The sequence below is a fragment of the Triticum urartu genome, chromosome 3 (assembly GCF_003073215.2).
Source record: "Triticum urartu cultivar G1812 chromosome 3, Tu2.1, whole genome shotgun sequence".
NCBI lineage: Eukaryota > Viridiplantae > Streptophyta > Magnoliopsida > Poales > Poaceae > Triticum > Triticum urartu.
Window position 1 is genome coordinate 432,548,447 of NC_053024.1, and position 12,043 is coordinate 432,560,489.

Consider the following 12,043-nt stretch of genomic DNA (forward strand, 5'->3'; position numbering starts at 1 on the left):
GGGAGGCTGGAGGGACCAGCCTCGTGAGGACCGTCCCCACGGCAACGCAGGCCTCCCTCCTCTGCCGCCTCCACCAAGGAGGAACAAAGACCAACACCAAGACGATGGGGCTGGGGGCTTCCAAGAGCCGCGTGTAATTGCTTGCATCCTGGGCGGCGCCCAGGCCCCAGCCTCACAGCGCATCTTCAAGCAGTTTGCTCGCGAGGTGAATGCAGTCCTTCCCAAGCTTGAGGCCACGCGCCCTCTCAGGTGGTCTTCGTGTGTCGGGTGGTTGGTGCGACATATGCCAATGGATGGCTTATAATTGTGGGAGCCAATAAAACATCGCCGGTGCCTGGAAACGGGATAAGGCGAAGACATGCACGCCGGCGAATCTTACCCAGCTTCAGGGCTCTCCGTGGAGATAACACCCCTAATGCTGCTCTGCGGGGTCTCCGCATGATCACTAGCTCGAAGGGTAGCTACAGAATGCTCCTTGAGCTGTTCAGTGAAAAGATGAAGGAGGGCCAGGCTAGCCCGCTCCTATTCTCCTTGTGGTGTCTAAAATCTATCCAAAGAGCGATCTCCCCTGCATGGGAACCCTGGGGGATTTATATAGGCCTACCCGCAGGGGTACAATGGTAATCCGGCTGGGCGCGGGCCCCGGCCATCTGCGTCTACGCCCGCCGGCTTCTCCGCCGACTGGTGGGCCCGCCGGCTGCCGACCCTTTGGTCAACAGGCCGGCCCCACCGCCCGGGGGTCTTATCGGGGGCTGGCTACTGTTACCTTGCCCCTGGTGATGATGGCTTTGTCGTGGTAAGCATGGCTACAGTGCCGCCGCGAGGCAGCTCATCACTGTAGCCTTACCTTCTCTTGTCTCCTTAATGAAGCACCTCCTTGGAGGCAGAAAGTTGGCCGGCTATCGGAAGCCGGCCATACCCCTGGCCGGCTGCGGGAAGCCCGGCCGCCTTTGGGATCTCCCTGACCAAGGGGGCCTGCCACCCATGGGTCGTACTGGCCGCTCGCCGTGGGTGACGTCATGATCATCGTGGCAACAGTGCCGTGCCAGACGGGGATGGCCGCCCCGTATGGTGCACTGTGGCCAGGCGTGCGCCTGGATTCGGGGGTGGCAGGCTTTACTGTAGCCACGCCCTGTCTTGTCGCCGTTATGTGGGTGCAAACTCTGAGGGCAAGATCTTAGCCGCCTGCTGAGGGGCCGGCTCCTGGGAGTCGGCCCTTTTATGGCCGGCTTCTGGAACTCGGCCTTCTCGTGGTCTTGTTTCTCAAAGATTCCAGGGCTGGGTCGCCTTCGCGCAGCCGGCTTGAGAGGTAGCCGGCCAGGGGAAGGCGGCCCCGTGTCTTGGATGCTTGGAGGCATGATCGGCCTGTAATTTTTCTGAAGTACCAGGGGAAGCCGGCTAGGCTACCCGTGGTCATTTACTCCGACAGTAGTCCCCGAAGCTGGTTGGGCTCTGAGGCAGAAAAAAGTCGAGGAGCTCAGTCAGCTTCCTATCTTGAGGAGCCGGGAACTAGAAGCCGGTTTCGACTTGGCGTGCCATCTCTTAGAGATCTCGAAGTTTGAAGGCGGGTGCCAGTCGGCGCGCGAGTCCGGCTGTGAACTGACCGCTCGTCGTCTACGCGCCATGTGGCATCCTCCGGCTGGAGGGGCCTGCCAGCCCACGCGCGTGACGGGATGCCGCCGCAGTCTGGGCCCCGCCACTACAGGGCCTTGGCCCACGCGCGGATCTTCTGCGGCCTGGACGGACCGCGCATGCCCCAGCGGCGTTTTCCCCACACTATAATGGCACGATAATCACGGTGCGTGGGGGAGTGGGTGCAGTTAATCCCACATCCCCCCACGCCCTGCCTCCTCGGCTTCGCCGCACGAGGCTATAAGTAGGGGGGTAGGGGAGCGCCAAACGCTCGCACTCTCCCTCGCTCTGCCCCCTCCTTCTTCTTCCTCCTCTTGTCACGACAGCTACCTGCCGCCGCTCGGCCTTCCTGCCAATGTTCTTGGCTCGCCGTTGCTTCGTCGCAGTTGGGTTGTGCACCCTCCTTTCGCCGCACCTTTCTCGCCGCCACGCCGTCCCCATGGCGTTGTCGAGCTCCTGGGACGGCTCCAACGTCCACGACGACTTCCTCCGTCGGACGCGGCGGCTGCCGGGCGCGGATCTCGTGCGGGTCCGCCTCGCGCCGGAGAGGGAAATCTCGCCGGCGCCGGAAGAGGACGAGCGGGTAATCTTCCGCTCGCACTGCCTGCGCGGCTTCGGCCTGCCGGCGAGCGGGTTCCTCCGCTCGTTCCTTGAATTTTATCATCTCCAGCCGCATCACCTCACTCCCGACGCGGTGATGCTGCTGTCGGCCTTCGTCACCCTGTGCGAGGGTTTTCTCGGCGTCCTCCCCACTCTTGAACTGCGGGGAGAGTTATTTCAATGCAAGCTCGGCACCGTCGTCGCGGGCGTGCCCGCCCCATGCGGTGCCTTCATCGCCATGCGGAGGGCGAGCGACAACAACCCGTTTCCGCCCATCCCGCTAATCCAGTTGGTGAAGCTCTGGCAGAAGTCCTACTTTTATGTGAAGAATATTGCTCCGCAGGGCGACTTCGTCAACCTGCCGGCTTACATAGCCGGCCCGCCGGCTTGGAGGCAGCCTTCATGGTCCTTCTGGTCCAGGTCGCTGTCTCCGGGCGGGTCCACCTCCGTTGCCCGGCTCCGGGTGATGATCCAGTCGGAGGGTCTGTCCGGGGCCGACCTGGTGGCCACCTTCGTGGAGCGCCGGGTGGTCCCGCTCTAGGGCCGACCTCATATGATCTGCCAGATGAGCGGCCGCTTCGACCCATGCTGGCTAAGCACCAAGGAGATGCCTCACGCCGAGGTGTCTTACATGGTGAACTACATTTCCAACTGCAAGCTCACCGAGGAGTGGCAGTATGGCAAGGTGCCGTACTCTCGCGCCAATCCTCCACCGGTGGTAAGTTTCTCTTCCTCTTTATCTTTGCTTGTTGCCGAGTTCATGGTGGCCGACTCCTGACCAACCGGCCTTTCTTTGGCAGAACCCCATGCTCCCGCCAGTAGCCGGGGCCGCAGGGGTGGAACGCCAGTTCCTCCTCGACCGTACAATGGACGATGTAGACGACCCAGACCTGGGGCGGCCGCCATGGAAGACGACGTCGCGAAGGAAGGCGGCGACGCAGGCGGGTCCGGGCTCGGGGCCGGCTTCGAGGACTGGCCAGATGACGACGAGGCCGAAGTCATCGCGCGCCGCCGACCGGCGCCCGATCACCATGGTGCGGGCCCATCCGCCGGGCCGACTGCCCAGGGCGGCGCGCAGAAGCGCCGGGCCGCATCAACCCACTTCGGCAGTCGGCCGAAGAAGCCCAAGAGTACCGCGGCGGCGACCAAGCGGGACGAGGCGGCCGCGAAGGCAGCCCACTTCCGCAAGGTGGTGAAGCAGCCGCAGGCGGTCTCAGCGTAAGTGTCGCTGTTTTCATGACTTTGTTTTTTCTTCTTCTTCGGTTGATGTTTTTCCAAACTCTTTTTCTCAATTTATCAAACAGGGCCCCTCTTTCCCTTGGGCGAGTCCCGGCCGCCTCCATAGTCGGAGCCGTAGGAGGGTCTTCAAGCTCGCGCCGGGTAGATCCCCGTGCCGACCTCCTAGAGGCGACGGAGCGGAACGCACGGGAAGCGCGGGAGGAGCGGGAGGCGGAGGAGCGGAGGGCGCCTCGGGAGGCGGAGAAGAAGTCAGCGAAGGCGCGAGCCATCGCGGCCGCCAAGGCCCAAGCGGAGGCCGCAGATGCGGAGAGGGAGGCGGAGGCCCTGCAGAACCAGCCTCCGCAGTTCGTCATTCCCCTCTGCGCCACGGCTCCTGACACCCCTGTGCCCCCGTTGGAGGAGGCCGGCCGCGGCCAGCCGGAGATGGAGAGGGAGGCGGCGCCATCGCCGCCGACTAGAGCGGGCCGAGGAGGTCGGCCTGAAGTGCCGCTAGCGCAGCCGGCTGGGGGCGAGCCGACCGTGGGAGGGGATCTTGTGATCTCGTCACCGCTTCGCCGGCGCGCGGGGAAGGCGACTTCAGCGCCGGACACGCAGAAGCCCGTGGACGCTGGCTCGTCAGCCCAGGACCTAGAAGCGACCATCGACCGCTTGTCTGGGTGGACGCCGGGCGGCGGGACTGCCGTGCTGAATGTGGCGGCGCAGGACGTCCGAAACCGGCTTCAGGCCCAAGCCACCTCGCTGAAGCAGTACACCCAGGAGTTTCTCACGACGCGGTCGGTTATTCGGGTGAGTCCTCCTGCTCCTTTGATTTCTTTTATTTTCTTCCGTGGGGGTGCGTCAGCGCACCCACTGGGTGTAGTCCCCGAGTTCTGAGCCGGCTGCTGAGCAGGCGGCTTGGAACTTATTGGAAAGCTTGATTACCATCTTGTTCTTACTCACGTCCCTTGTCTTCTCTGCAGGAGTACCACAACCTCCACGCGGCCGCCTTCATCTCCCAGGCCCAGGAGTTGAATCAGAAAGCCACTGATCTGACCGAGAGCCGGAGTAAGCGCTTCGTTTTTATTTTTAAGTGGGGGCGCGTCAGCGCACCCACTGGGTATAGTCCTCGAGATTCGGGCCGACTACCGAGTAGTCAGGTCGGATCTTTTCCTGACGACTTCTTTCTTTATATTGCAGGGGCCAACGCCGACTTGAGGAGCCAGCTGAGCGGAGCCCAGACCGCCCTTCGTGCCAAGGAGGACGAGTGCACCGCCCTGGCTCAAGAGCGTGACCGCCTGGCCAAGAAGTTGGCCGACCAGGAGGAGAGCCAGAAGGCGGCCCTGAAGGCGGCGCAGGACAGCGAGGCCGCCCTCAAAGCCGAGTACGAGACCGAGGCAGCAAACTGGGCCGAGATGAGGCAGGCGCTGAGCCAAGGCTACAGCCGGGTGGAAGACTTGATTGATGGTAGGCCGCCTTCTTCTTTGCTTCCTTGCCTACCTTCTACTATCTGATTCATTTTTTGATTTTGTGTCACTGCTTTCCTCTTTGTGCAGATTACTTCCCCGGCTACTCAGCCGCCACCACCCAAGCCATCGAGGCCTACCATGGCGTGCGACGGCAGGCGGGGGCCGAGATTGCGCCGAATGGCAGCCGGTCACTTGAGGAGCAGCTTCTGGGGCTTCAAGCCCGCCTGCAGCCGGCCCATCGCATGCTCCGCCGTCTTCAGCGCGCCGGAGCGCAAGTGCTGGCCGCCCTCTGGCCTAGCGAGGTGATTCCGCGCACCCCAAGTCGGACCGCTGACTGACTGGAGGTCGCAGTCGGCCGCTTCGAGGCTTGGAAGGCGTCAGCGGCCCGCTCCGGCGTTCGTCCGGGCTTGGTATCCTGGGCCAAACTTGGACCAGCTGAGCACCTGGCGGCAGGAGGCTGACGAGGAGCTGGAGGCGGTGCGGCCGGCTATCATCCAACGCGCCTCGGCGATCGCCGAGTATATCGATACCAGGGCCTTTGCTACTGAGGTGGATGACGCCGGCGTCGCTCAGCCGGAGGAGTGGTTCGGGCTGAACCCGGCCGAAGGTGAGGACTCGGTGGAAGAGATTGCCTCCAGTGATGAGGGCGAAGAGGAAGAGGGAGAGGATGACGAAGACGCTGCGCCAGATGGTGAAGCGACCAGCCCGCCTCAGCCCGATCGTGCTTCCAACAACGATGCCGAGACTCACCAGCCGGTCACTCCTCCAGCCGGCACCGCCGACTCCGCCAACCTACCCAACTCGCCTGTTGTTCCCCTGGCTTGATCCGCCGTCCTAGCTTTCCTGCTTGTTACTTCTTTGAACAATCTTTTAAATTTGCGCAGTTCCACCCACTGTGGGTGTATTCAGACTATGTTGAATGCTGGCCTTTCGAAGGTCTTTTGTGTAATTATTATGCATGTGCTTGGCTTCCGTTTATGTTTGGCTTTTTCCTTTGCCGCCTTCCCTTGGCCGCCGCCTTCCCAGTCGGACAGCTGCTCTGCAGTCTGTGGCTGGAGAAGGACTTGGTCCTTTTGGGAAGGCAAGTACTTGAGCTTTTTCAGATTTGCAGCAAGGTGAATGGGAAGCCGGCCAGCCGACTGCTCTGGTAGTCGGCTGGTGGGGTGGGAGGCCGGCTCGTGTTATATAAGTTCGTTAGTCCTTAGGCGTTTTTCATGTGGGCATCCTTCCCTGCCCTTGGCTCTTGCCAGTCGGACAGTCGTTTCTTCGAGCTGCGACTTTTGCAAGAGGGGGCATGGGTGCCGGCACACTACTTGTCTGGCAGCAGGTGGAACTTCAGATATAACTTGAGGCGGCGAGTCCCCGGGCCGACTGGTCGAACCCGGTGCCGGACAAGGAAAGCAAGTGTAGCAACATAATCGTATGCGTGATACTCATCTTTCATAGATAAAAGAGGGTAGTCCCCGAGTACTCCTCGGGGCACCCTTTGTCTCGTACTTAGTATAAAAGGTAGCGTGCTACGTACTGCTTTTTAACTGTAAAATCTTTGGAGGAGATTGGCGTTCCACGATCGGTCCGACTCCTTGCCGGAATCGTCTCTCTTGCGTGCCTTCGACTTCTACACGTCAATTAGGTAGTAGGAGTCATTGCCTAAAGCTCTGCTGATGATGAAGGGGCCCTCCCAAGGGGCCGAGAGCTTGTGCTGGCCGGCTGTTCGCTGGATCAGCCGGAGCACAAGATCGCCCTCTTGGAAAGATCTTGGCTTGACCTTCCGGCTGTGGTAGCGGCGCAGACCCTGCTGATAGATGGCGAACCGACTAAGAGCTAACAGCCGGCCCTCTTCCAGCAGGTCAACGCCGTCTTCTCGTGCTTCCCTAGCTTCCGCCTCCGTGTACATGGTGACCCGAGGCGAGTCGAACTCGATGTCAGTTGGGATGACGGCCTCGGCACATATACAAGGAAAAAAGGGGTGAAGCCGGTCGATTTGTTTGGGGTAGTGCGCAAACTCTAGAGGACGGCCGGCAGCTCGTCGAGCCAGTAGCTGGCCGAACGCTCCAGTGGCACGACCAGTCGGGGCTTGATGCCGGAGAGGATGAGGCTGTTTGCTCGCTCGACCTGGCCGTTTGACTGCGAGTGGGCAACGGACGCTAGGTCTAGCCAGATGCGGCGTGTTGCACATAAACGTGCCAGTGCTCCCTTTGCAAAATTCGTGCTGTTGTCGGTGATGATGCTATGCGGTACGCCATACCGGGTTATAATATCTGTGATGAATGTGACGACAGTCGGCCCATTCAGCTTTTTGATCGGCTTCGCCTCAATCCACTTGGTAAATTTGTCCACAGCAACGAGCAGATGCGTCATGCCGCCGCGCGCCGTCTTGAACGGGCCCACCATGTCGAGCCCCCAGACGGCAAAGGGCCAGGTGAGGGGGATGGTCTTGAGTGCAGAAGCCGGCAGGTGTTGCTTGGAGCTGAAAACTTGGCACCCTTTGCAGTTTTTGACTAGTTCCTTGGCGTCTTCCAAAGTAGTCGGCCAGAAAAATCCGTGGCGAAAAGCCTTGGTGACGAGTGATCTTGAGGCTGCATGGTGGCCGCATTCGCCTTGGTGGATGTCCTTGAGGATTGCTATGCCCTTCTCTAGTTCGACGCAGCGCTGGAAGACTCCAGTGACGCTGCGCCTAACAAGCTATCTGTTGACGATTGTGTAGGCTCCGGCTCGCCGTTGAACTTGTCTTGCCGAGGTTTCGTCGGTTGGCAGCTCTCTGTTTACTAAGAAGTTGAGGATGAGCTGGGCCTAGGATGGAGCTGTGACTTCTTCTATTGTCAGGACTGCCACTGTGATAGGGGCGGGTGGGCTGGGTAGTGAAGAGTTGGAGTCGGAGTCGGCCATCGCCTGTTGTGTTGATGTAGTCCCCGGGCCGAGTTCCGAAATCCCCGGGCCGGGTGCGACTATGGCAGTCCCCGGGCCACCTGTTGGAGTCCCCGCGCTGCCTGCTTGGTTTCCCAAGACGGATCCGACTGCGTTGGGGTCAGGCAGCACGAAGATGGAATCAGACTCTGGAGACGGCTTGATAGACGGCTTGAGGAGGCGGTGGAGAGAAACGCCGGCTGGTATGGCTTGCCGGGTGGATCCTACTCGTGCCAGGGCATCCACTTGCATGTTGTCGACACGTAGTACATGAAGGAACTCACATCCTTCAAATATCCACTGATTTGCTGGACGAGGAAACAATAGCTCGCCATGTTTGCGTATTTGGCGTCCCAGTCACCGGATGACTGTTGGACCACCAAATCCGAGTCGCCATAGCACAAGATCCGGCGGATGCCGAGTTCTTTGGCTAGCCGGAGCCCATGTATGAGTGCCTCATACTCGGCCACATTGTTGGAGGCAGCAAAATGAATTTGCAATGTATACTTGAGCTTGTCGCCCTTGGGAGAGGTGAGGACGATGCCGGCTCCCAAGCCGGTGTGCATCTTGGACCCATCGAAGTGCATCCGCCAGTGAGTGGAGTCGGGAGCCGGTGGCAGGTATTGGGTTTCGGCCCAATCAACGAGGAAATCGCCCAGTGCCTAGGATTTAATGGCGGTGCGGGGCTGGTAGAAGATCGTGTAGGGGGCCTGCTCAATGGCCCATTTGGCCACTCGGCCGGATGCATCCCGACTGCCTATGATCTCGGCAAGCGGGGTAGTACATACGACCGTAATGGGGTGCTCTTGAAAATAGGGCTTGAGCTTCTTGGCAGCGAAGTACACACCATAGCACATCATCTGGTAGTGTGGGTAGTTCTGCTTCGAGGTGGATAAGACTTCGCTTAAATAATACACCGGCCTCTGAACCGGCTGAGCCCGGCCTTCTTCTGGGCGCTGGACTACGATGACAGTGCTGACCACCCGGCTAGTAGCGGCAATGTAAAGGAGCATGGGCTCCTTTTCAGCCGGTGCCGCCAAGACAGGCGGCGTGGTCAGCGTCTTCTTTAGCTCGTGGAAGGCTTGGTCTGCCTGGTCGTTCCACTCGAAATGAGTGGACTTCTTCATGAGTCGGTAGAGGGGGAGGGCCTTCTCTCCGAGCCGGCTGATGAAGCGGTTCAGGGAAGCCAAGCATCCGGTGAACTTCTGGACATCCCGCAGCTTGGTGGGAATCTCCATTCTCTCTATGGCCTTGATCTTCATTGGGTTGCACTCGATGCCGCGTTCGGAGACCAGGAAGCCTAGGTGCTGGCCGGCTGGTACTCCGAACACGCATTTCTCGGGGTTGAGCTTGATTTGGAATCGGCGCAAGTTTTCAAATGTTTCTCTGAGGTCTTCCAGCAAGGTGCCGCGCTTCTCCGTCTTCACCACAATATCGTCTACATAGACGTGAGCATTTCTGCCGAGCTGCTTGAGGAGGCATTTCTGCATGCAACGCTGAAAAGTGGCACCAACATTTGTCAAGCCGAATGTCATAGTCAGGTAGCAGAAGGCTCCGAATGGTGTGATGAAGGCGGTTTTCGAGCGGTCAGCCGGATCCAGCTTTATCTGGTGGTAGCCTGAGTAAGCATCCAAGAATCTCAACAGCTCGCATCCGACTGTGGAGTCTATTACTTGATCAATCCTTGGCAAGGCGAAGGGATCTTTGGGGCAAGCCTTGTTGAGGCTAGTGTAGTCTATACACATGCGCCACTTGTTATTCTTCTTCAGCATGAGAACCGGGTTGGCGAGCCACTCTGGGAAGAAAACTTTCATAATGAAGCCGGCTGCCAGAAGCCGGGCTATCTCTTCTCCTACAATCCTTCTCTTCTCCTCCGATAGTCGGTGGAGAGGCTGTTTGACTGGTTTCGCACCTTCTCGGACATGTAGCTTGTGCTCGGCGAATTCCTTTGGTACACCCGGCATGTCCTTGGGGGACCATGCGAAAATGTCCCGATTCTCACGGAGGAAATCGGCGAGCTCGCCTTCCTATTTGCTATCCAGGTTTGCCCCGATGGTGGCAAACCTTTCTGGGTGATCTGGGTCCAGAGGTACCCTCTTTGTTTCTTTGGTCGGCTGAAAAGACCCTTGGGCACCACATTCCTTGGGGTCGGGGGACAGGGCCGGCTGCTTGCCGGTCATGGCCACGACTCGGTCCAGTATCTTCTTCTCTTCAACAATTACAAGGGACTCGGCCAGCCGGCTGCTGGCAGCCGCGCACTCGGAGGATTTCTTGTAGTCTCCGGCTACGGTGATGATGCCCTTGGAACTTGGTATCTTCATATTGAGGTAGGCATAATGGGGTATAGCCATGAACTTGGCCAGGGCAGGTCGGCCAAGCAACGCGTGGTAAGGGCTCTCTAGATCCACCACTTCAAACCACACCGCCTCTCGGCGGAAATGATCCTTGTCCCCGAAGAGGATATCTATCTTGATCTTGCCGATTGGGGAGCAGGACAAGCCGGGTACGATGCCATGGAACACAGTCTGACTGGGCATGGGCTGCTTTGTCTTGATGCTCAACTTCTCCATGGTGTCGCGGTATAGGATATTGATGCTGCTCCCACCATCTATCAGCACACGGGAGAAACGGGCGGCTCGCCTTTCCATAGCGAGGGTGGCATCCAGAACCAATGCGCAGGAGCCGGGAGACGGCATCACCTTTGGGTGATCTGTCCGGCTCCAGCTAATAGGCCTTTCAGACCAGTGCATCACTTCTGGGTTGTTGGAGGCGACTGCGTTGACTTCTTGGTGTTGTCGGCGCCGGCTACGCCGATCTTCTGGCTGGCTGGTGAAGACGATGTAGGCAGCATGCTCGTTGGGGTACTCGTCTTGAACTGCCCCGATCGCTGGTCGAGCGGCCGGCTGCGGAGGAGCCGGAGGCAGCTGACCAGCAGGCGGAGGCGGCGCCATCCCCTCACCCTTGGAGATCCGAGTGAGCCAATGGCATTTTCTGGTCGTGTGGTTTGAAGGCTTTGCGCCGCTGTGAAACTTGCAGGGGGCATCAAGTGCTTGCTCATAGGAGAAAGCCGGCTGCCAAGCCGGCCTGCCGCCCTTCTGTTTCTTGGGTACGGGCCGTCCTTCGGGTTGTTTGTCTTCGACTGTGACCACCTGCCGACTGGTGGAAGGCGGCAGGGGAGCCTTGCGCTTGTGGTCGTTCTGGTGCGGGCGTCGGCTGGATTCTCCAGCCGGTGTCTTGGGACTCGGAGCGAGCACCTTCCCGGAGGCGTCTACTCGGAGCTCGGTCTTCATCGAGGAATCAGCCGTGGCGTATTTATCAGCTATGACCAGTAGCTCGTCAAGCGTAGTTGGCTCGTCGCAGAGGAGTCGGTGCTTGAGGAGGGTGCCTTCTCGGCACCCGGCGGTGAAGTACTCTATAGCTTGGACCTCGTGCACTCCCTCGCAGGAATTGCGGAGCTCGGCCCAACGCGTGAGGTAGTCGCGAGTAGATTCGTTGGGCCCTTGGACGCACAAGGAAAGCTGTCAGGGCTTAGGAGCCCGCTTGTAGGTGCTGGTGAAGTTGCGCATGAAGGCTTCAGTGAAGTCTAGCCAGCTGTTGACCCTATAAGGCTTGAGGCTATTAAGCCAGGTGCACGCCGTGCCTTGGAGCATGAGGGGCACATATTTTACGGCAACACGCCTGTTGCCGTTGGCGATGCTAACCGCGGTGGAGTAGTCGATCAACCAATCTTCCGGCTTCACGGAGCCGTTGTACTCGGGTGTGTCTCTTGGGAGCGAGAACCCATTGGGGGAAGGGCTCGTCGCGGATGCAGGGACCAAAGCAAGACGGGCCGACATCATCTTCTTCTTCCAGAGCCAGGGATCGCGCAAGGCGGTCGATCCCGTGGTGGGCATCATTCTCGCCGACTCCTTCGCGGTGACCCAGCCGGCCGCTGAGAGTCGAATGCATGACAGGAGGCGGGGTAGGGTATCTCTCCCCACGAGGCGGAGGAGGAGGATGGTTGCCCCGCCACTCCAGGGCTCGAGGGCGGCCCTCGGCGTCACGCTCGATGGAGATTCGAGTCCGGCTGCGGCTGGCAGCTGGCTCCTTTTCTTTTCTCGCATGGGTGTCACCCGCGGTTGGTGTTCGGGACGTCGTGCCACGCTCTTGGCGCGAGGGAGGACTCTTGGCGCGGACGCCGGCTTCGTGCCGCTCTGTGGCCGCGTCGATAAGTTGCTGGA